The following is a 24,856-nucleotide window of genomic DNA, read 5'->3' as shown; positions in this document are numbered from 1 at the left end:
GGTCATATATTCTAAAATGCATTACGAAAACAGGCCACCTACACAAGAGTCATGATCACTATCCCATAGTTTAATTCAAATATTTGGCTGAGTGTGTTGCTTCTTGACAGTGTGAGTTCATACTGCAATCGTATTATTACACCAATCAATAATGATCAGTGTGTAAAAGGTAAATGTACATCAAAGTAGGCAAAGTCTGGGAGCAAAAGATGAGCATTTAGCCTGTTAGCAACATATACAGAATGCATACACAAAGAGATAACAACCATTAGAGTTTATTACAGATGCAGCAAGCAGGTAAATGTTTTTCCTTGTTTCTCATTAAATAAACACTGTTAAATATTCTGTTAATATAAAGGGTCTTAACAAATCTATTTTAATGTTTTTATCAGATGTCTGCAGCAACAAGATGACAATTATCATTTACAGATCCTGCTCGCATTGTCACTTTTCTTTGAAGTCATGTGGGACTGAAACCAAAACCATATTTAATGGTTGCCAACCAACATAAGTGCAGCTGAATGAATAGACTTGCTGATTATTTTCTGAATGTTATTTTGAAAAAGAGTTCAGAAATCGCTCGCACCATGAAACTCACAGTATGTTGCAACTTGATGTGATCACTCAGGCAAATTGGAAGGTGTGCTGCGTTTGGTTTTCTGTCCATTTCAGACCAAGTCACTGCTGACACGTGTGCCTGGGAAAGTGATATGATTTAATATCCCAACACGCTTGTCAGTTGTTGGGTTTGTCGCACAGTTGTACGGAACGCTGAATGCTAAAAATGCCATAAAAATGGCAACCTGGTCAAAATTATTTACGTATTAAAGCTACAACAGCACACTAAAATATGTGTTCTGAAAGCATTTGAGATAAGAAAGAGGCAGTGCAGTAACGGAATCTTGATTGATCAACACTGCCTGATCAAACATGGTCTGGACAGACTCATTTGCAGAAAGTTGAGGTTTATGCAAACGCAGATATGCCGAACTGTCCGTCAACTTGCTGCAGCTTATCCTTCATGCAGCATGCAGCCAGATCTCCTGCTCTCCATAGAGAATGAATAAAGTCCGTCAGTTGACATGCATCATCACATCCAGTCTGCCTGCTCCTTCAGACTGCATCACAGGTTGCTTCAACTGACCAATCGAGATCTTGGACAATGACCTAAGGTAAGTTCTAGTCCATTTTTATTGTTGCTCTTACTAAAACAATGATGATGGTCTCTTAAAAATAAAGACATGCCACCTGACACAGCGGTTACCAGTCTCTCTCTCTTAGGTTTGAATCTGAGTCCAGTTTTAAGACATGCAATAGATGCCAGTCCACGTGGTGAGCAGTGGTGAGCAGTTATGGAAGTTGAATGAATCCGCCATCTCTAGATAAAAAACTGGTAATAGCACCGTGGGCTTGAATTGTCGGTTTAATAACTGAATTCTCTGCATGCCCCTGTGGTGTGATCTTTTGAACCTGGCACAAAAGAAAATGTTAAGCAACGCTAAGTCAGTAATAGGAAAAGTGTGAAATCACTTCAATCACTTAATGTCCTGTTTCTATTTATACGTCTCACATCTCCCTCACTTAGCCTCAAATTAGTCAATGCAGACAGATGGACACCTGATGAAAATAGATTGAAAGGCATCTCGCAGCACCTCCAGAATATCCAGCAGACCAGGGACAGTCAGATTGCTGCCATTCTGTGGGTGGACTCCCTGTGACCAATCAGTAAGAACAGCCTGGGAGTGCCAGGAGTTAGAGCTGCCGGAAGTCCCAAGCAACTCGAGATGTTCCTTGAAGTGTTTTTAGGCAAAATGATGCCATTACTGTTACTTTTGGTGTGGTGTGTTAATCTTTCTCATGAAGTGTAAAAACAGCAAGTGTCAGAGGATGCGATTCTTAAATTGTAACAAGATTATTTGAGTTGTTCCTCATTGAAGAGCAATCATAAATACATATACAATCCCAATACTCTTTACTTCTGTATTGCTCTATCCTATCTTACCTAAATATCGTACCAATCACCTGTCATTGGTATCCTGTTCAGAATCTGACAGACAATGTAGACATGGGCAGCATATCCTGCACTACACAAGCTGACATGAGACATCATTTCTGTCTGTGTTACTGGTGCTCTGCCTGTCGAAAAACTGATATCAAGCCTGCTTGGTAGGGGTAGAGGAATTCTCACCGTTATCCATAATGGGAGCAGGCTCTCTGACATGAACCTGTTTTCTGATGAGATGCTTCAACAGATTGCTCGCTGAGTTTGGATAGAAGATTCTCAGTATGGATGGATGGATTGGGGGGGGGGCTTTGAACCATGGATGTTGCAATGCCATGATGAGCATCTTGAACGTCAAAGCCACCAGAATGCCTCAGACTGTCGTCAGCTTATGCTTGGCGGTGACATTCTTTTCTCTACGTGGCACAAATTCAAATAATGACAAGACCTCCACTTTTTTTTCCTGGCAGTAAGGATAATGAGCCAGGCCAAATTGATTTTGCTTGATAGATATTAAAACAGGTTTTAATTAAATGGAAATACCTTGCTGGAAATAAAACAGCAATGTCTTACACTGCTGTGCTGCTGAGAAGAAGAAGAAGTAGTGTGATTAAATTAATGTCCAATACTGGGTGGAGGTGTTTGCATTCCTGTCTGGCTGATGTAATACTGAATCAGACCTGTAATGAGTTGAAGCTTGGGGCAAGTTGGGATGGTATGTTGGGAATATAACAACATGATAAAGTGAGGTGTGCGCAAGTGTGTGTGTGAGAGAAAAAAAGATGGAGTGCGAGAGGATGGGATTTGTATGGACTGGAGCATTCATAATTACATGCCTCGCAGACAGCCCCAAAAACGCGAACACCGAGCAGCGCGTTTACGTTGTGTGGTTCTGAGAGTTTGCCGTTTTTTTATCCACAGGCCTCGTGCCTTCGCTGTCTGATCCCCTGGGCACACAAGACCTGACATCATTCACACAGAGAGAAACACAGCGACACCTCAGCGTACATCCATCGACACATATACAGACATTCAAATGCCTGTACATGCCCACACACACGCATACATTTCGTAACAAAAAGAGTTTCTCAGTGGGAAACTGGGACAAACTGTTCTGGCAGGGGAAAACGTCTGTGCTCAGAGAGCAAATCTAACTGGCAGCCAGCGAAGCGAACGGGCAGGCTAGCATGTGCGCTGGAGTGGCTGCACACACACGTACGTATTATAAAGTAGCAGGCCACAGTGGCAGATGTAAAATGGATGACATCTGGCTGTAGCGAGGTTCTCTCTCTCTCTCTCTCCATGTGTGCATGTTTGTCCCGTTATTCTTAGTAATGGAAGGAGAGGTGGCCATATTTGGCATTACATCTCATGATCCAGAGGGAAAGAAAGTCCCTGACATGGAGGAAAGTATTAACATTAGCAAATGACAAATAGTAACCCGATGTATACGAATGGCGAAATGTGGTGGAGAAAAGGCAATGAGAAGAGCTGAAAATAGGATGTTCAGGAATAAAGAAGACAGGATATGAGAGCAGAGAGAAATACAGGTATATGGGAATAGGGAGGGGGGAAAAGAGAGGAGAGGAGGCAGAAAAGGGGAAAAAAGAAAAAAGTGGAGCGAAGGTTGTTTTTTTTTCCTCACATTTCTCACTTTCATTCAATCTCTCTTTCTGTTTCTCTCCCCCACTGCTGCTCTCATGAGAACTAAGTTTTGAGTTGCTTGAGCTGTTTGGAGGTGCTGCGAGTGTTTACCAGTTTGTGTCAGTGTGTGTGTATCGGTGCATGCATGTGTGTGGGAGGTGGTAAATTGAGCAGGTGTATCAGGAACAAAAGAGCAGGGAAGATCAGTGAGTCAACTATCGCCATGCTGTGTGTGTTAGAGCGCATTTGGGAGCGCATTTGGGAGTGCGTGCGTGCGTGCGTGCGTGCATGCATGCATGCGTGTGCGTGTGACAGAAAGAGTGTAATAAAACTGTCGACCTGGGGGATTTGTCAGGGGAAACAACACACAGTGAATACCACTTAATGTGCAAGTGACTACATGCACTCATGCACATAAGCTAAAACATGCAAACACACACAAATCAAATGCACAAACACAGCACTGGATTATGTTGATTTTTGTAAATTCCAGTAGGCACTCAGCTGCAAATATGCCTCTGATTGTCTCTTGGTTTGAGGTGAAGAAGTGGCTCTTGACAAACAGAAAGCCTTCCAAAGCTCAGTTTTGTTTTTTTTTTCTTTTTTGAACATCAGCCTTTATAAACCGTCACCGTCATTCCCCTTGAACACGCAGGACACATGACATCTTCTGTTCCCGTACAGTACAGGGCCAGGCAAATTACATAATATTATGATAGCTCAGAGTTTGTTTGTTCTATAGGACACAATGTGTGCGTTACAATATGCAAATCCTATTCAAATCCAACAACCTGTACACGAGTGAGTCAACAATATTATTCACTACCGTTGTCATGGAAGGACTTGAGCTCCAGGTAATAGCGGGAGAGAGCTCCATCTATGTGGGAAACAAAGAAGCCATTTTTCCACATCTAAGTGCTTCAGCAGAGACACGATTTGTGAAAAAAGAACAAAAAAATAAAAAACAACAAAAAACGAAAAAACACCTTGATTTTATTTTATTTTTTTCTAGCTTTTGATCCTTTTCTTTCAGAACTTTAATGAGTTACAGCCTGACTGCTGCTTCTCATTCCCCTCCTTTTCTTTCTTGCCACCCTCTACTCCTACTATTTTATTTTATTTTATTTTTTTCAAACACTCCCCAGTCCAGTTAAACTGCCTCTACTTACCACAGGGGGTACTCACAGAGGTTGCTTTCTGAAATTTGCTGTCAGTTTCTTGCTGTGTCGTAATGAACTGGCTTAAAAGGTCCAAGATGAAACATTTGTGACATAAAACTTGCACAAACAGTTTGGGTACATGCATGGTCAGTCTCTAATTATCTGTGATGGGAGTGCATTGCTGGGGAGTTATTATGGAGTGGTGTGTGTGGCTGGTCGGTGATGCCACAGTTAAGGGACGACAATACAGACAGGGGGTAAGAAGAAACAAACAGGCTTTTTAAAAAGCTCTTCCCATTCCTGTAAAATTAGCCTAAACTGTCTATCCAAGGCATATCCAAAGAAAAGTAAAATAAATAAAAGTAAATTGAAAGTGGTTCTTGAGCCATTTTGGCTACATGCATCATTTTGGTCTCTTTTGAAATGTTACACTCTGAAGCTTTATCCCCGGTAGTCAGAGTCACTGTAAGTGCTGCTGGCATTGAGTAATAGAAGTTTGCACACACTGAAGTAGAAGGTTCCTGTTTCCTCCTGAATATTTATTTGTCTATTCATTTTTGCAAATAAATGCCTGCATGTGACTATATCTGGGCCTTACTAGATGGAAAAACAACGGTACCAGTGCATGACGTCTTGCCTTAGTCCAAGTTAAATGAAAATTAATATCAATACATATATTAAAAAAAAGCCATTGACTATATTCACCCAGATAAATGTCTATATTTATATTTATATTTATGTTTATATTTATGCAATCAACATTTATATTCAAGCTATCTGTACTTATATTTAGGCTGTATATCCATATAGCACAATTGGTTGCACTTGGCTAAATCATTGCAACGCTGACTCTCGTTGGCTATTGTAGGCCGTGGACATAACGTGGAAGATTTTAAGTGGTCAAGTAAGAAGAAGATGAAGAAGAAGAAATGTACTTTTATTTTCACACAGGTTAGTTGCACACTACACACCATGCTTCCAGTGAAATTATTTTCTCCACGTTTAACCCATCCTTGGTCCGTCCTTCCTCCTCGGCAGACCAGGACCGGTGGGGTGCCAACTCTCTTCGTCACCATTGGTCAGGTGGTGATCTTCTTGCATGTTTTTAGTGGGGGTATATTTTATGGAGGATACCCCAGCTGAGCACGGGGAGAACATGCAAAAGCCACACAGAAAGGCCCTTTTTCCTCTTGCAGCAGGCACCCAAGGCATGGTGGAGGACACGCCCCCAGGGCCCACAGTGGGAACCGAACCGGGACCTTCTCACTGTGAGGCGACAGTGTTTCCACCGTGCCACCAAAGGTGTCAATCGAAAGGTCAGAGTGCAGCACTAGTATTGGCATAGCGCCTGCATGTACATGCCGAGTGGAATTATAATGGAGAACATATGAAAGATTAGCACAGATTACTATGAGACTGAATTGTTTGGTTGCTTGTAATTACCATTGATTATACCTGCGGGTGTGATTGTGTCTTGAAATGGTTTGCAGCAAGAGAATCACAAGAATCGTAGCTTTCCAGTGATGCATCACATGAGCACAAACTTATACGTAGCAGTCGTGTATAAAGACAGCTTGCACACAGGCAGTCAGAGTTGGGAGGTACTGCAGATTAACGATTATTACAATCTGTTTTGTCATGACTGTTGCTGACTTGCTGATGCTCAAAGTAATCTTTTTTTTTTATTAAAAAAACCCATTCAATTGTTAAATTGTCATAAACGTCCAAAGTCATTCAACACAAAAATAATCTTGGAGTGAAAGTTTTTTGTTTTGATTTCAGGTGTAAATGGGGTCTTAATGGTGTTGTATATTTGTTTTGATCTGGGGTTTTGTTTCTTTGGTGAATTTGTTTAGTTTTTTTCTTGTTTCAAGCATCCTTCTTATTTGTAATATTTCTCTAATATTTTTTGTTGTACTCTTAATGACATTTTTATTTGTTTTGGGTTTTTTTTAGACTGAATAGCATACTTTCAGATGGGTTTTTAGTCGTCTGGTTTGTCAGGAGATTTATTTGGTTTCTTGCATGTTATTTGTCACCTACCTGTTTTTTTTATTAGTCACTTCACCTTGTGTGCTTGCTGCTTTTAACTCCACTGGGATTCGATCCATGTTCACCATGTTCTTCTGTGATTCTGGAGGCGGTGTACTTCACCGCAAGATTATCGTCAGCGTTGAAGAAACAAAACCAAAGAGAACACGAGGAGTAGGCTGATGGAGGACAGCAGAAAATGTACCTTGGGGTAATGAATTTATACACATTTTAACATTCACAACATTCTTCCCCACTTGCAGACCAGCTGAGCGAATACAAAGATTTTGTGGTGCAAATCCCTTCAGCACTGAGAGCACTGGATTTGATTAGAATGCTGAAAGTACTCGATCCCATCTATGATGGTCCTAAATGTGCTCTTATTTTTGCTGTGAATTTGGAAAAATATAGACATTTTGCCTTTTTTAGAATACTATCTGACAAAATGCAAATGCTTGATTGTCTTAATAAAATAGACAGAATTTCCTCTTTTGCATATCTTTGTTTTCACCGCTGTGACCCCACTATCCCTACACCCCCACAATATCAGACCATGAGTTTTGTGTTGTATTAGATAGATAGATAGATAGATAGATAGATAGATAGATAGATAGATAGATAGATAGATAGATAGATAGATAGATAGATAGATAGATAGATAGATAGAAGTGACTGTGACTGCTATTAGACAGTTATTAGTGAAGGCATTTTTTTCATTATAAAACTTCCTGTTTGTGTATGTGTGTGTGTGTGTGTGTGTGTGTGTGTGTGTGTGTGTGTGTGTGTGTGTGTGTGTGTGTGTGTGTGTGTGTGTTGCATTATGTGTAGTCACAGTGTAACAAAACTTTTTCTACAAAGGATTATGAAAAGTGTCATATCAAGAGAAAAATGTCATTATCGGTCTAAGGTTCTCATGTGACAGATGGGATGTGGGTGTCAATATCTCAGCCTGTGCTGGTGCCTTTATGTATGCATGATGTATTGTAGGCGTTCAGTCCTTCTTACCTGCATTCTCTCTCTCTCTCTCTCTCTCTCTCTCTCTCTCTCTCTCTCTCTCTCTCTCTCTGTGTATGTTCTGTCATCCCTCCTTCTCTCTTTAACTATGCACTAAATTTGTGTGGTGTAGTACAGATAACTCAGGGTAGGAGGGAGAGTATGGTACTCTGTGGGTGTTTAAGAGGGATGGAGAGAAAAGATGGAGCAAGAGAAAAGGAGAGTTAGAAATGGGAGAGGGCATGAGGGATGATAGCATGAGAGAGAGAGTAAGTAAGAGAGAGAGAGAGAGAGAGAGAGAGAGAGAGAGAGAGAGAGAGAGAGAGTTGTGCGTAACCAATGCTGATTAGACTACGTTTCATGTGTGTTTGTGTGTGTGTGCACATCTGAGTCCTCTTACAATGGTACAGCGTGGATGCTGAATTTTATACCTTTGCAGTTAGATATTAACAGCTGAGGGTTTGTCTCAGCTCATGGTTCTCAACAATAATTATAGGCAAGCTTTTAATGCAGCACTATTTTTGACATATACAGGTCCCAAAAATGGTATTCAGCCATATGTCCAGGAAAAATAGGTGGTACTAAAAGCTTGTTTACATAGTGGCTAGATCGCGGCCATCCCAGACAATGCTTGTGATTCCACCAGAAGCACCATAGCGTGTATCAGAAAAGTGTCCCTCTGCACTGTCCTGCAAAGAACACGCACCTCATCTACACAGCGCAGGTCGAGCAAGGCAGGAAGTTAGAGTCAGGAAGTTAGACACAGGAGTAACATCGAGAAATTACTAAATTACTATTATGTTCTTTTCTTAAACCTAACCAAGACATTTTTGTGCCAAAACCTAACCAAACCTTCACTATGGCATCGTCCGGTCTTGGAATTAGTTTATTTTTCCACCAGTCATCTATCAAATGATATCATCCTGCCAAAGGGGGCTTCAGATCAGAAAATGCTTCTATGTGTTGTGAGGACAACTTGTTGATATGTTTTTTCATGGCAGTGACAGCATGAATCTCAGTTGACCCTTTCTCTACATATAGAAATTAAATATTTTTTAAAATGCATGCGTGCCTGCAGGGATCCTCGATGTCTGTAGGCGTGACTCTTTCTGGCCTGAGGTGTTGTTTTGTGTGTTGGTGGACTATCCAACTTAAAGTGTGACATAGAATGAATATGTGGGCAGACAACAGTGTTTGTGTTGGCAAAAGTCTGAATTCAGATGCCTTTTTCTTTGTACTGGCCACCTGGACTCTTTGCCTACTTTTGCTATATGTGGCACAGCAATGAACTATAAGCTTGCTTTGATCAAGGCGGCTCTTACCAGCAGCTTGGGTTTTGATGATGTAAATGTATAGTTCGTATTAGATCAATGTCTACAAGAGTAATAGTTTTTGTTCATTTCATCCAGCAGCCAGTACAGACTTTTGAAATTACAGTTCAGAAAGACACACAGAATACAGTCCATATATTGTCCAAAATGTGTGTAACTCCTACTGTCCATGATCCATTATGAAAGTTTCCAACAGAAATTTGCATTGCATATGAGAGTAAGGCTGAGTGGTCAGACCAAATCACTTCAGGCATGTAGTACCATTGACAAACCAAGCTTGCCAGTTTTATCTTGGCATGTCTCTGACAGGAGGCTCTGCCATCCAAGGTCATATCATTTAAGTGGAGCATTTAAATATAGTGGGTGGAGGTCAGTGGAGGCAAGAGACCACAATGCCAGGAAAAGATAACACAGGTAAAATAAGTCATTACTTTTCCCCAAAAAATATTAAATGTATTAAATGCCCAAGGGTTGGTTTAGTTATTTTTCATATATTTAAAGACAGAAAGACACAGCCAGCTGACCAGTGGCCAGATGGGCACTTGATTATCAGTTTGGATTGGCACTTGCTTTTTCTTAAAGCTACAGCCAAACTTGTTGTGGTTTCCAAACAGTCAATGGATTTCCGAATGACTTTCCAAAGATGGTGCATTTAAGTTAGCGCTGAAGGAAACTCAGAATGTCACATTTACAAATTACACTGGTGTTGGCGGCCTTGCCATCAACAATAAGTGTCATCAACAACTCCCTTGCGCTTTTTCCTCCCTCGTTCCTTCCACCATTTGCTGGCACAAACCAGTATTAATTGTCCATTCTGCCTGCCAGATATAAACTGTAAATGGTAGATATGCAAAGCGGGGGAAGGATCGCATACAATCTATATGTTTTGTTATTTATCTATTTCTCACTTCATAGCAAACCTGGGGATTCCTTACAGTTTTACTACTGGCATTTACCGGTCTAAGCAGTATTCTTTATCAATAGCATTCAAGTTTACGCAGTCTGATGTGATAAGTGCCTATGTGATTTGGCCTTCATGGTGGACATTACCAAGAACCTCTCAGAGCTGAGCCTCAAGCTCCAGCCAGCAAAAGCTAAGTACAACAGCCTCCCTCTGCCTGAGTTTTATAAACTGTATGTGCATCCTGAGGAGTTTCCCATTCAGAGGAGACATGCATTGAAGTTTGACCCTCTGTTTGGAACAGCCTCCTACTGTGACCTGTTCTCTTACAAACTGATTGCAAAGATTCAGTTCTTCTCAGGACTGACTGATTGACCCAAACCTGTAAAACCAGCTCCGAGCAGCATCATCATCACTACTGTCAGACAAATGCCTCACCAAAGAGAGGCAGCTCCAGCCATCACATTACAGGTTAGTGTGATACATGTGTCCAATAATTTATTATGGGCCTCGAAGGATGTTGAAATTGAATTGGCCCTTGATTGAAAAAAAAAAAACGTTCCCCATCCCGATGTACATGCATCTGTCTGCAGATTTTCCTATAACAATATTGCTGGAGTAGTTTTCTTATTGAAAATTCACAGCAATGTTGAAAACTACTCGGCAGCGTTGGCAATGAAATAGTTTTTTGAATGTACACTCTTAGAAATCTTTTTAATAATGGTGGGGAATTTAGAGCCAGTCAAGCCAATGCACAGCTTCTCATTATGTCAGTTTGTTACGTCACCTGCTCTCCATAATTCTCAAAGCAGCTGGATTAGAAATAATATGTCTCTATACAGTTTGGGAGCTGATGGGATGAAGAAGAGAAGAGAGAACACCAGGGACTGTGTCTGATAAAGCGAGGATTTGAAGAGGGTAAAAAAAAAAAAGGTGGTACCATGGTGTGTGAGTGGATGGAAGATGAGAGAAGTTGGCCGAAGACCGAAGGTTTTTCCGTACGTCTCCCTCCAGCAGTGAGCAGATGTTGGACCCACAGGGCTCCACCGGCATGGAGCCCCTAAAGCTGGCGCTGTGTCAGACACACCAAATACACATATACAGTACATTCACATGCACTCACATGCGCTTATACGTGTGTGAACATACACACACCAGAGCATTGAACCATTTCTATCCCACTGCACTGTATAATAAGGTCATGCAGTTGGGCAAATGCGCAATGAGGTGATGACGACAGTGTCAAACGCAGTGAACAATTACACACCCACACGGTTGGTTGTGGGTTAAAGGTGCAATGGTCTCTTATTTTGTAAACCCTCCATCTTAGAGTTTGTGTCTTGTCCCCTGGCCTTGATAGATGTGAAAATGAATTTGGATTATGATGAAACTACAAGACCCCTAATGTCATTCTGTATTAATTAGAAAGCAGAGATCTCCTAATGCAATCCATGACATACTGTAAAACAATCTCGCCAGTTTGCCACAAATCCAATCCTGTGCGACACAATGAGGCTCTTATGCCTCTTACTGATGATCTCATTTATTAATGTCAGAGCTGAGTCAATAATTTATTGACAGTTAAATGCTACATAAAGCTTTAATGAAATTATTTCAGTAAAAGATCGCAAACAAAATTTCACACATACAGCAAAGCAGGAACTTTGACCTTTAAATTAACATCCATTAGATCACGATCAGTTGACACAAACACGTACACACACACACACACACACACACACACACACACACACACACACACACACACACACACACATAAACCATTACTTGTCTGGCCCTAGCCCTTATTGTAACCTTAACCCAAGTTTTGACCTTAAAATCTAATGATTTATGTTATGGAGACTTGCATTTTGTCCGCAAGGAACGTGGGTCCCCACAATGTGACTGTGTAAATAGATTTATGTCTCCACAACATGAGTGATACATGGCCACCCAACAACACACACATACACACACACATACACACCTAGGCACACACATGCACGTACTCACACACACGTGAATGGCAGCAGGAGCATTGGGTCGATGAACATGTGGCAGTAGATGAGAGACCACATGAGCGTATGATTAATATTTGAAGCTTAGCGCAGCAGATCTGTAAGCCATCAGTCAATCTGTTGGTTGATAGTCTGGCTTTTTCTGTGGTGTTGGTGTTGTAGGTGCACGTCAGTTTTCAGGCACTTTTCACAAATACGTTTGTGTATGTGTAAGAGCTGATGGTGTACCATTCACTGACAGTTTATTTAGCCTGAAGTGTCAGTGTATTGAAGCGTCTTCCCTTCTTTGATGCACTTTGTGAAGGCTTCAGTAGAAACACATCTGAGAGGTCTTACAGTCTTTGGGTTCTTATACCAGCTGAGCGATTCTTATGTGAAAAAGGCCACTCTGTGGAATTACAGCTCTTCAAAAGAACGTCAAAGATGCCATTAGGTCAGCAGGTCGCTCAACACGATCACTATGATCTGTTGGCTGGCTCTTCCCTTAAGGCCCTTGTGCACTAACTCATTATAAACACGAGCGAAAAAGACGCATTTTGCATTTGTTATTATTTGTTACCATCTTAAAGTCCAGTCAGGTTAATTTCTATGGCCTAATACCATACACAATACCTCAGTGGGCTTTATAGACTCACACCAGCAAGGTTTCCAGCTCTTCTTTAGAAGAGCACAGAACAAAACAGCTACACATGAGGAAAAACATGGAAGAAACCTTAAGGAAGGCAATTTGAACAGAGATCAAGCAATAGTGAGCAGCACATTTAGAGAAAAAAAAAAAAAGTAAAGTTGTACAAGTACAACAAGACCGAGAGTCTACAGTTAGATACTTTGTGAGGCGGTACTGCACAATGACACATGCTAAAGTTAGCATACGAACATACTCACAGTTGCAATGCAAACATGCAGTTCTTTAGCGGCTATAATATTTACCTTGATCACTATTGTAGTTCAGGGTGCTTGAAGCAGACAAGCAAGCACTGTACACAAAGTGCACGGAGATTCAGTTCATCCTGAGGGGGCCATGAATGTGTGTACCAGACTTCATGGAAACACATTTAATACTGTCAAGATATTTCAATGCTGCTCCTGTGACTAAAAAGGGCCAAAACATCAGGGGAGGCAATTAAAAGAGAGAACCGCCCTCAGACAGCAGTAGGAACCATAGGTACTAAACAGGCAATTAGAAAAAAAAAGTTGTAGCAGTACAGAAAGGACAAGGAGAGATCACAGAAGCAACAATTATTTTCATCTATCTGTCTACCTAAAAGACAAACACAGATATGACAGAGCGGATGTTTGCAAAGAAGAGCCTCGATGTGGTGCATGTTGTGTGGGTTTATAAAGTCGCTGAATTGACTCTTATTTCAGCACCTAATGAACCCAACAGGACCCAACTATGTAAATGGACCTGTTTCCTTCTAATTGTTGTTCAGCTCAGTCTATTCAGATGGATGTAACAAGATGTCTATTGGTATTCAGCCCAGCAGTTTGAATTCAGGATATCGGTACTCAACCCAGCAGTCCGTTGGCCCTGACCTGATGAGCTGAGACGTCTGTCTGTCCAGATGAGAGCTGGGATCCTTTGGGTTGGATTTGTTCTGATGACGGTGCAATCCCCAGATTGTCATCCTATGCCAGGCCCTATGATTGGATCAGCAGGGATGGATGAGGGACTGTGTCTGTGTGTATGTGTGCGTAGGTGTGTGTGTCTCCTCCTGTGTGCCTGTGTGAGTTTACATGACCTGAAAGTAAAAACTTTGACCTCATATTTCCCCTGCTGTTTCTTCTTCCTTTTTGGTGTTAACTGGTGTTTTCTTTGATTCTTGCTTTTTCCCCAAAGATGGACTTGACTTTTGGTAGCAATAGAATCGAATAGACTGACTTGGGATCACATTGTAAACAGAAGCCTGAGCTCAGTTACAAATGATTGAGGTTGGAAAATTGAATTGCAGACAAGGCGTTAAAAGTTTTTACATCATAATAATAATCACCTATGATCACCTATATGATTCATTATTACATATAGACAATATGAAAGTTAATCAAAAGGAAATAATTTAATTCCTTGTTTTTTTTTTGTGGCTTTTCTCAAGTTGGAATAACCACTGGGTATTTTCATTTTAACAATATACAAATTCAGATCCAGTTAATGCGGTGCAGTTTTTGTGTACTATCTGACTGTAAGCTTCTGTAAGCCTTCAACAATAAAGATCAAATCTAGGATCTTGGGAACTGGCAAAGACACAGCAGTTAGTTGACAAACCAATCTGCATACCTTGAGGTCTGTTTGCGGGAAGAAATGTATTTTTTGCTTTAAATGGAAAAAAAAAAAAAAAAAAATAAATAAAATAAAATAAAATAAAATAAAATAAAATAAAATAAAAATCAATGATTCTCTTTCTCAGACCATTCTTCCATTCAGACAGCTTCATTTACTAAGACCTTTGGAGCTGGAGTCCTGAGCATTTTCAAAAGAAACATAAAATAAACAATGGTTAGTTTGTCAAGACCATTTGGAGTTTTTATTCCTATTGTTAAGACAAATCTGAAGAGGAATCAAATCTTACAGCATCAATGGGATGAGGTTGATGTTTGTTTTGAAATGTGGAACTCATGTTCTTTCTAGAGTGTCTGCTTTTTTCTTATTGCAGCATTGTTTTCCAATAAATCCGCCATTGTTGCCTGTCCTTGAGAGCCTTTTGACAGTCAAACAGCCAAGAGATCAAACCCCTCTTGCACCATCCCTCGACATAGAGGTACCATTTGTACAAAGCGATCCTCAATCAAAGGTTGAGATACCCTTGCAGATCTGAGGGTTAAGAGTGCGCGTGTGCACATTTGTGTGTGCGTGCATGAGAGCGAGGGGTAATTGAGGCACTTCATCCCTGAGTTTTGATAAGGGGACTAATGGTGCATGTGGTTGCCGTGGAAACCTTTGTTTGAACATAACAGTACAAGGATCTTCATTCCTCCACAGAACACATATATTTGCACCCTCCCTCCTCCCTCCCTCCCTCTCTCCCTCCCTCCCTCTCTCTCTCTCTCTCACTGTCATATGAAAGCACACTTCTTGCATCAGTGATTTGAAAAGAGGCAGCAGATACATAATGAAGAGTCCTTGGATGCTACAGCAAACAGCCAGCCTTTTAATCCTTCCCCTGCCTATGAGGGTGAGCATCCGCCAAAAAATAGTAGTGTCAGGGTTTGAGTTTGGCTAGATCTCAGGAGGATGTTGAACGTGTGCAAAAAAAAAAAAAATGCTGCAGCTCATCAAAAAAAATGCACGAAAATGGACACAGGGACTGGAAATTTCTGTAATAATAGTGAGTTCAAAATAGCAGTTCTTTCAAGAGTTTATTTACAGCTGATTGTATGGGCTTCGTGCCTTCAAATGAAAACGCCAAAGAATAAAAGTTGCACTGAAACCTTTACAGATAGAGCCTTTCAGAGAGATCCTTCAGATTTTGTCTTCTTAAACAAGAGAAGCTCTCCAAATGAAGTACACCTGGCTCTCTTATCTTTCCTCCCTTCTTTGGGAGGCAGAGTTTACTAATTTGTCTGTGTGAGAGCATAGACAACGGCTTCTCACAGGAGGATGAGGAGGATACTGTGATTTAAGGCCCCTGCACACCAGAGGTCAACCTGACCTGTGAGCTGGCCTGCACACTTACATGTCATACAGATCACACTTCATGTATGAGTATAGAAAATTAACATGGGAATAATAGTAAATATGATATTCCACCCTAAAGACGTACACAGTCTGACCCACATACACACACCCGTCCTCCCAGGTGACTGGCATTCACGCTGAGAGCGTGTTGGTAAATTGTTAATATTGTGAGGTGCATTGCGGCTTATACATTTGAATGGTTCTTAAATTACATTTTAAATTTAGATGAGCTGTTTCACTTAGCTGACAAATGTGTTGTCCTGTTCGCTTAGGGAGGGCTCGGGGCATCTAGCTCCTCCACAGGCAGTTCAAGAGGGAGCGAGCAGCCAATCAAAATGCGCAACACTTCATTTTTGTGCACCACACCCACGGCAGGGTTTGATAATCAGGGCAGCCTTTTTGAGCAGGGAAGAGATGTACAGTGTGTGTGTGTGTGTGTGTGTGTGTGTGTGTGTGTGTGTGTGTGTGTGTGTGTGTGTGTGTGTGCGTGCCTCATGTGCCTGTGAAATGTTAAGTTTTTGGGCTGTGGAAATTAATTAACAGCCTTTCAATCAAGCACATCCATTACAGCAGGTAATCATGCTAGCAGAAATTTAATCAAATTGAATGTTTGATGATGCTTCTGCAATTTCTTCTGTAAACTCCAACATTTGCACAGCGCCTTCTCACACAAAATACCTATTGGTTATTGTCAATAATCTACTGTACCAACCTGGCTCACCCACCGACTCTATGCAAATATCTATGATCTATGCAAATAATGCAGGTACATGCAGGGTTGAGATATGAGCCTGTAAATGTTTGCACCCAATATTCAACCCACATACTTCACCAGCACTGCGCCCAAAGCCAAACACTTTGTTTTCAGGAGTTTTGTGTAGGTGCTCAGTATTCTTGCATTCACTGATTTATGTGCGCTAACTATAGCTCACATAAATCTCCTGAAACCTGACTGGGGTTTGAGATTTTAAAGCCATAGTGCCGCATATACAAAAACAAGTCCTCCTCACATTTCATGCAAAATAAAAAAAAAAACAAAAACAAAACACCAACACGCTCTGTCTTAATAGATTTTTACCAATCTTTTGATTCTGAGATGTGTGTTATCTAACTTCAAGAGCGCTTTTCTTAGGACCTTGGGCAGTAGAATTAAAAAAAGGAAAACCTTGAAAATGTAACCTACTCAACCTTGCACTTGAACTGTCAACCCTTACAAAACATCCTTGACTTATTTATTCACAAGGAGGTGAATAGTGAAAGAGGCTACAGACCAACCAAAACAGCATCAATGGAAGAGAGAAAGACAGACAAAAGAAACAACTGGTCTCACTGGTCAATTTTATCTCACAAGGTGTCTCTCTGAGCCACGATGTATTGTAGCCATAGCAACTGGCACCCAGCATCTCCTGAAGGGAATGAGAAAAGGATTCATGATTCATATCCAAACAACAACAGCCTGCAATCCAAATATACTGAGGTAAACTGCCACCCCCAGACAGTCAAGCTGACAGCTGTGAGGAGGAGGGGCCGAGCAGAAAACAAATAAACAAAAACAATCACAGTCATCCTCCGTTCGCTTAACCGCATCACTTGTGGTCATTGTTTTCCGTTTGCCTCTTGTGATCTCAGCCATGTTGACTCGTGCTGACAAACTGCATGATGGCAAGAGGCAATAACTTTGTCATTCCAGCAGGATGGAATAAAGTGAAACTGGCAGTCCTGCCAGTGATTCAGCTCCTGTGGATACACACTAATGCCGGGCTCAGACCACACGATGTTTTTGTCTGCGGTGATGGTCACTGTGTCAGATGAGGCAATCACAGAGTCATGAATTCTTGCCGTGACTTGGCCGCGAGACATGACAGACTACTCGTCGGTCCCTGTCCAATCATAGCTTGCCATCTTTCACGACGCGCGTGATGTCAAGAACGTGAGCAAACAATGGCATCTGAAACAGTGCGTTTCATACAGGCTTCAAAAAAGCAGAAGAATAGACAGCAGAAATGACCCGGCCGTTCCTCCAGTGCTCGCATTGGTCAGCATTTGAAACACGTCGTGGAATTTGTCTATGATACACTACATGGGATAAAATGATCAATTGTCACACCCGACATCCGTTTTCTTCCCCAGTGTCTTACATCTTTTGGATCATGCTATTACTGATATCATGCCAACATCATGTAGCCTGAACCTAGCTTTAGACTGATGATTTCCAAATTCCCCAATTGAGGAAAAGGATAAATTAGGACGATGTGATCAGATATACGTACACCATCCAAAAGAATAAGTGGCAGCGAAGTTGTGATCCATATTTTTGTACGAAAACCATGCAAACGCAACATGCAATTACAGCTGTTTCACTCCACTTTCAGGCTTGCATCAGCGCAACTTTCCATCTTTGCTCCAAAACCATTATCCTGACAGAACAGCCACATTTACTGCCTTCACAAAACACACCGCATTCACTGCCAATGAAAACATAATAAGCGAGCCAGAACTTCTTGTGAACCGTATTTAGTTGAGCTGAGACTACCATTCTGAATCATAATAAGCAAGATTAGGATCTCTTCATTACCAAAAGTCCCCCAGTTTTTGCACTCACATTGAAATCCAGTCAGCTTTGCCACATTTTGCCTGCTCAAGTAAGCGGCAGCAATCAAGGTCCTGCCTGCTGGGCCCACTATAAGGCAGCTGCGCCTCATTACCAATCAGAAGAAAAAGAGAGACAGGGCCCCTGGGAGACACCAGTTTGGACTGCGGTGCTATGTGGAGATAAAGCATTGAAGCAGCAATGCTCTTCCTCTTTTCAGTTTGTCTTATGGTGTCGTGCCTACATGTCACGCACAACTTGCATGTTTCACTGCTTTGTTTTTAAGGAAGCGTTGTTTCTTCTCTTTCTTCGCGTTCTCTGTTTCTGCCTTTCTTCACAACACCCTTTTGCATTCTTGGTGACAGATTTTGCTGTTTATTTCCAACGGATAACACCAGCGTAATCATATTTTTCTTTTCCCATCACTATCGTTGCCAAAATGTTCTGTATCTGCCACAGTCAGAAGCTACTTCTGTCTGCTGTATTGCAGATATGCCCCACATCGCAGTTATTTTCCAAAATGCATTTAAAACAGGGTGCGCTCTCATATTGCTGCTTTACCAAATGTAATACATCATGGGGAGCATGATGGGAACAGAGCCTGGGGTACACATGCAGATTCTTATTGGTTGTTTCACAACATAGTAAATTAAAAATCATAGATGGACTAATTCATCACATTATAAATCACTTCCTAAAAGTAATGAACGTTTAATCACCTTTTGTCAAATGCCTCTGACATCCTTTTTATGGTTTATCTTTGTTTCTTCCCTTGCTTATTTATTTCTATTTTTTACTGAGCTTTGCAACAGTTCTGTGAAAATAACTATTTAAGATATCCAAAGCTGCTTACGTGCCTTGGATATTTAGTGGGTATGTCCACTTTTCAGTCGGCTGCAGCGAACCAGTGAGAGCTTATTTGACGAATGGCTTTTGTGTGTGTGTTTTACTGATGATTGGGGTCAGAAATTAGTGCACATGAGCTACATAAGCAGCAACAATAGCAACCAAATAAAAGTTAAAGGAAAGTTAAAGGTGGGACTCCAAAGATCAGACAAGCGATCATATTGGTAACAGCATGAGGTGCTTTTGCTTGCTGTTACTTTGCACTACAATAGAGAATAGCTGGACAGAAACATATTTCCTTTTCTTTTGCAAGACAAATAGCCTTTCATAATTATTCATTTGGGCTCCGCCGGCCCCATTATGCTTCCATGGTAAACCAGAGCAACTTTCCTGTCCCCTGGAAGATGTCACAACAGTTTTAATGAATTAACTTTAGATCAGACACCAGCACTTATGTTATCAGTTCCTTATTACAGCACAGCAACGCCTGCAATTACCTAGTACTGGTGTACATATTAGGAATAATTTTATGGTAATACTGGTGTTAGAGATCAAGAGCGAGGTGAAGAAGCTACAGTATAGATGGTTCTATTTAGCATTCAGTAAAAAAAAAAACTGTGAAAGGACACGTTGCTTTGGCTTCTCTTTTCTCTGTATCGAGACTTTGGTCTCTAGATTGAGCGTGAAAATCCATTGCAGCAGGCCAGTAACTGCTCACTGTTTTGTATTAGGTTAGATAAGCAAGTAAAGTCATTATTATTATTAAATTTTAGACTTGACAAGAGTAATTCTGTTTTTAAAAATGCTTAACATTTGTATCTTAACATTATTTCTTAAATTACAATCTCTGCAGTATGTGAAAAACTGTTTTCCACTCAGTCCGGAATAATGACTAGCAGCAGCAGCAGCAGCAGCAGCGGTACTGTAGCACATTAATTAATTAATTTTAATTTATTAATTCAACTCGTACCCAAAAACAACAGGGACACTTGGGTCAGGGGACTCTGCAAGGTACCATTGCCAAGTTTTCAGGCCCATGTGTTCCACCTTTGCACAGGCTTTGACAGAGGGCAGATAGTTTGTTAACAATATCCAACTTTCATAAGTTAGTGTGTCCACAGTAAATTTAAAATGCACTACAACATCTTGCTGCAAAAAAAAAAAAAAAGCTCATGGGTGTCATGAGGGTTGACAGTACACCTCTTCATTTGCTTTGCTCCTGTGTGACCACGGTCAGCTATTAATCAAAAGTGTTTCCTTTTTTCAACCTTTGCTCTATTATGTAGTTAGAATTATGTGCGATTTTGGACAATCTAATCAGTTCTTTTGTGAGTGAAACTCGATCAATTTAAAAGAAGAAAATGAATCCATTTCAGAAAGTAATTTGACATGGCTCTGGCCTACTGTACCAGCTCTCCACAAAAGCACGCTGGCAGCAACCCAGCGTCTATCAGTCATATACACTAGTGACTAGCCCTCTCCCTCTCCCAGCCGTCCCGGCGATAGTCTAAATGTCAGTGTTTTCCGGGCTCCTAATGTGTTCCTAAAATAGCATCTCCATTGCTGAGCCTCCGTGAAAAGGCACGCTCCAGAAAAGGCATAGTTAGTCTGACTCACAGCAGAGGCAGCAGAAACGCCATGCCATCCCAAAGCCAATTAAACATGCATGGGGGTGTATGTGACCTCAAAAAAAGCCAGTGGATGGATGGCCACTCTCTCCCCCATCTTTTCCATTCTGCAACTCACCCTCTGTCACTCTTTTACTAAGGCCTGTCGTCCCCCTTTTTGCCAATTAGAGTGAATTATTCAGGGTGGCCTGTATGTACCTGTTAAGTGTTTTTCTTCCAATGAGCACACTCACGGAAAATTGAGGTGAGGAGACGATGAGCAAGAGTGCATATGCTGCAGCACACAGGCTGGGCAGAGCAAGCAGATGAGCTGGCATAGAAAATAGCTATGTATTCACACACGAGCGTGCACACACACGCACACACATAGGTCAGTGGAGGGACCCCTGTGCATTTTGATGTGTTTCCAGAGGTCAGTGCAAGGCTAGCCATTCAGAAGAGAGGATGATGTGGCTTAGAGAAAGACTAATTAGCTTCCTCTCGCCGTGAGATTGTAATCAACTAAGGAATGACCACATAATGACGAATGGAATTTCAACAATACAATTAAAATTGTGTAATTTGATACAATAAATTCCGATGACAGCCCAGGAATTCTAGAATGTGAGGTCATGAGTTCCATTCCATTCTTTTCCATCAGAAGCTAAACTAGATACAAGAAAGGCTGGGAAATATGCCTCTTGTGCTTTATAATGCTTAACAGTGCAGAAGAAGGAAATGGGATGGAAATCTTGAAATGTCATACTGTATATGGATGGGCTGATTTTCCGCATTGAATCAAATTCAGACCCTGCTTTAAATGTCATAGTTGCCTTAATTAACAGAGACCACAATGTAATATCGGTTTCACAGGGGGGCTGCTTGTTAATATGCCATTCATTCGCATTCACCGCTAACACTGGATTCCACTCGCATAACAGGTTGTGTCCATCACAAAGTATTTAGGGCCTGACTGGCTGGGAGAAAAGAGCCAAATCAATCAATTATTTGTCTCCTGATAAACAACATTAAAACATCCATGTGATATGTGCAAACTCCAGAAAGTGAACCTTGAGTTATTTGCCAAAATCAGTATAACATATACTATTTCCACAATATTATCCATTGATTTACAGATGGAATGTTGTGAGCAGTCTGTGATCGTGTCCTCTAATTGCATTCTGTGACATGCTGGCTCTCTTGATTTGAATTTCCTCTGAAGAATTGCTAGAACATTTCTGAACGCATACTTTTTCAACAACTTGGAACTATTTTAGGCAACGAGCGGCTTTCCAGGAAGTCATTGTGCACGTCTTGCTCTGTTTAGCTTTTTGTAGTCTCTGCATTATGGCTGCCACATTTAGATTCCCTCCCTTGCCACATTCATTAATTAATCATATACAATAAACAGATAGATTCCCTTTAATTTAAACCCGCGCACATCCTTGCAGACATCTGCCTTTGGTTTGTGAGCTGAATCTGAGAGACATGCCACCTTGTAAGACATACTGAATGCCTTCCCTTGAAGGAGGGAAACAGAGAGAGCGGGAAGATAACACAGCCAGGCAGCACTAACCGATCAGAGCACTCCAGCAGAGATATGACCCACATAGACCAATGCTCGTTTAATCAGCCTGCTAGTAGCAGCGTGGCGGGGGAAGAAAGAGCGGGAGGGAAGGAGGGACAGGGGGAGTGCAAGGGTTAGGTGGCTCCAGTTAGTTTTAAAGAAAGCTAAAATACATAAAAAAAATGCAATTTCTTCCCACATATTTCTTTCTTCATCTCTCACACCACATTCCTTTTTGCCCCCTCGTTTTAACTGCTTTTTCTCATTATTTTCCAACTCCACTTGATCTATTATTTTCTTTTCATTTCCCTTCCATCAACCGAATCTATGATCAAAGCAGATAAGAAATGGTGAAAGTCCTCAATGTCACAGAGCTATAGTGCAGATATTATACCCAACAAACATTTGTAGCAGCACTAATACAAATTAAAGAGCATAAGGTTATTTCATGAAGCTTGATATTTATCCTAAGCCAACCACTTTTTTTCATTTCTCTTTTCATGCGTTTAATAGAAATTCATTGGTCAATTACTGATATTAACTGTGAGGGATGTGTTACGACCAAAGATGATGACCATAAATTCTCTTTTTTCATATCATTATTCAGTTGGTCACCAAGTTTGGAAATCTTGCCAATGTAACAGGCCAATGTAACAGGCCAATGTAACAGGATATGCAACCATGCTGTCTCCCTGTGTAAACGCATGTCATTTCTGCAGAAAGCAGAACGTTAGTATTGCTAATTTGCTAACATCTACATCTCTCCGAGATGTGTCTGTTATGGGTGTAGTGTTTTTCTCACCTTCTCACATAACATTTCATTATTGTTACAAGGTTGCAAGTACAATAAACACACATAAACAGCACTTTCATCATGATCAGCATTGTCTGATCATGGCTGGGTCTTCTGGGATTCACTTGGGTATTACACATAATGATAAATAGACCCAGTGTCCATGGTAATAGAATGGGACCTGACCATGACCCGCTTAACCATGGGTCGGGTCTTGAGTCCTCAGGTTTGGGTCTAGCTGTGAAGACCTCTAGTTAGATGCTGCCAGTCTTGGAAGACGCTAATGTCAAATAGGAGGAAGGAAGTGGTTTCTCAGTCTTGTCCTCCAGAAGCAAAAACGACTGGTGCCCTAACAACTGATGGTAGAATCATAGACTTAATGTGTGACATATCCATTGGGAAGGCATGGACTTTGACAATGATAGGCCCAGGAGCTCTGGTTTGAAAAAGACAAATGGCCTGTTTTGTGATGGGCTTGTCTTACAGCATACACTTTCAGAGCTCTGACAAGACTGACCTTAGGGAGCAGTCTGTGCTAATGCCTCAATTTTGGAAGAAGCCTGCAACAGCAGGACAACTGTTATTTTCCCATTCTTGCTTCTTTAATTGTTGCCAGAATTTCCTTGAGTGTGGAACATGACATCTCAGAGCCTAGGAGCCTAGGAAAAAATGAAAAAAATAAATAAATAAATAAAAAAATACAAAAATACAAGGGCTGAGCCAGTGAGAGGATGTGCCTAATACACATGTAGTCTCATCTAATATCTGCACGATTCCAGAGAACCATGGCGTGTGTGGCCAATACAGAGCTCATCTCTTCTCTCTGCACAGTTTGAGTGATGGAGGGAGAAAAGTAAGGACAGGCATACAACCAAGGCCATTGATGTGTCATGGCTTATTTTCCAAGGCGAGGGGAGTTATTCCCTATAGAGAAGAACAGCAGCACTCTCCATTGCTGGGATCTTCATTGGACAGCTGGATTGTCCCTGCATACAGACCACCCTCAGAGATACAAACCAATCTTGGGCCATTTTGCAGAAGTGTGGTGGAACCTAAACTACCCTGCCTGTTGATGTTAGATGCTGCAACCAAACAGGCCATTCACACTATGCTGGCCTTGCACACACAGAGAGCTTGTAATATTGTCCTCATCTGCAGGACATTGAAATACTGGAGTGACAGAAATAAGTGCTACAGAATTCCCTCCTTTTAGAATACAGAATCTCATTCCTAGAGCAGCACACTGTGCAGGTTTAAGTATGGTAGCCTCCCTTTCTCAAGACAGTATCTATACGCCACCATTGCGTCACTAAAACAACAGTTATGCACCCAAAGAAACCAGAATATACCTTATAACCCTTCCTCAGTCCTTGTTGCTATTAGCCCCCATGCTTGTCCACATCATCTTACAGCAGGTATAGATGTGTCTATAAAACATCACCATCAACCAAACCTTCAAGTGACTAATGAAGGTTAGATGCACGGGTTCTTTCATGCTGACTTCATATGTTGTCATGATCCTTTGTGGGCCAGTCCTCCACACAAATGGAATATGTAAATGGGTGGAGAGTTAGTCTCAATACGATGGAGAACTGTGGCGTGCAGATGCTCGTCAGAGTAACTCATCATTACTCACCAATAATTGTTTTTACAGATTTACAGAGAAAGGTAGAATTTCCCACAATGAAACAAATATATGT

The 24,856-nt window shown here is 41.2% G+C and overlaps 1 protein-coding gene across 1 annotated transcript in view; it reads right to left on the bottom strand.

Annotated features, from left to right (window-relative positions):
* hgsnat (heparan-alpha-glucosaminide N-acetyltransferase) overlaps positions 1-24,856 on the bottom strand; it is a 102,274-nt gene that overhangs the window by 41,790 nt on the left and 35,628 nt on the right. The window lies entirely within an intron of this gene.

This window comes from Chaetodon trifascialis, chromosome 2, assembly GCF_039877785.1.
Source record: "Chaetodon trifascialis isolate fChaTrf1 chromosome 2, fChaTrf1.hap1, whole genome shotgun sequence".
Classification (NCBI taxonomy): Eukaryota; Metazoa; Chordata; class Actinopteri; order Chaetodontiformes; family Chaetodontidae; genus Chaetodon; species Chaetodon trifascialis.
Note: the sequence above shows the minus strand (reverse complement) of the source record. Positions and strands in the feature narration are given on the sequence as shown.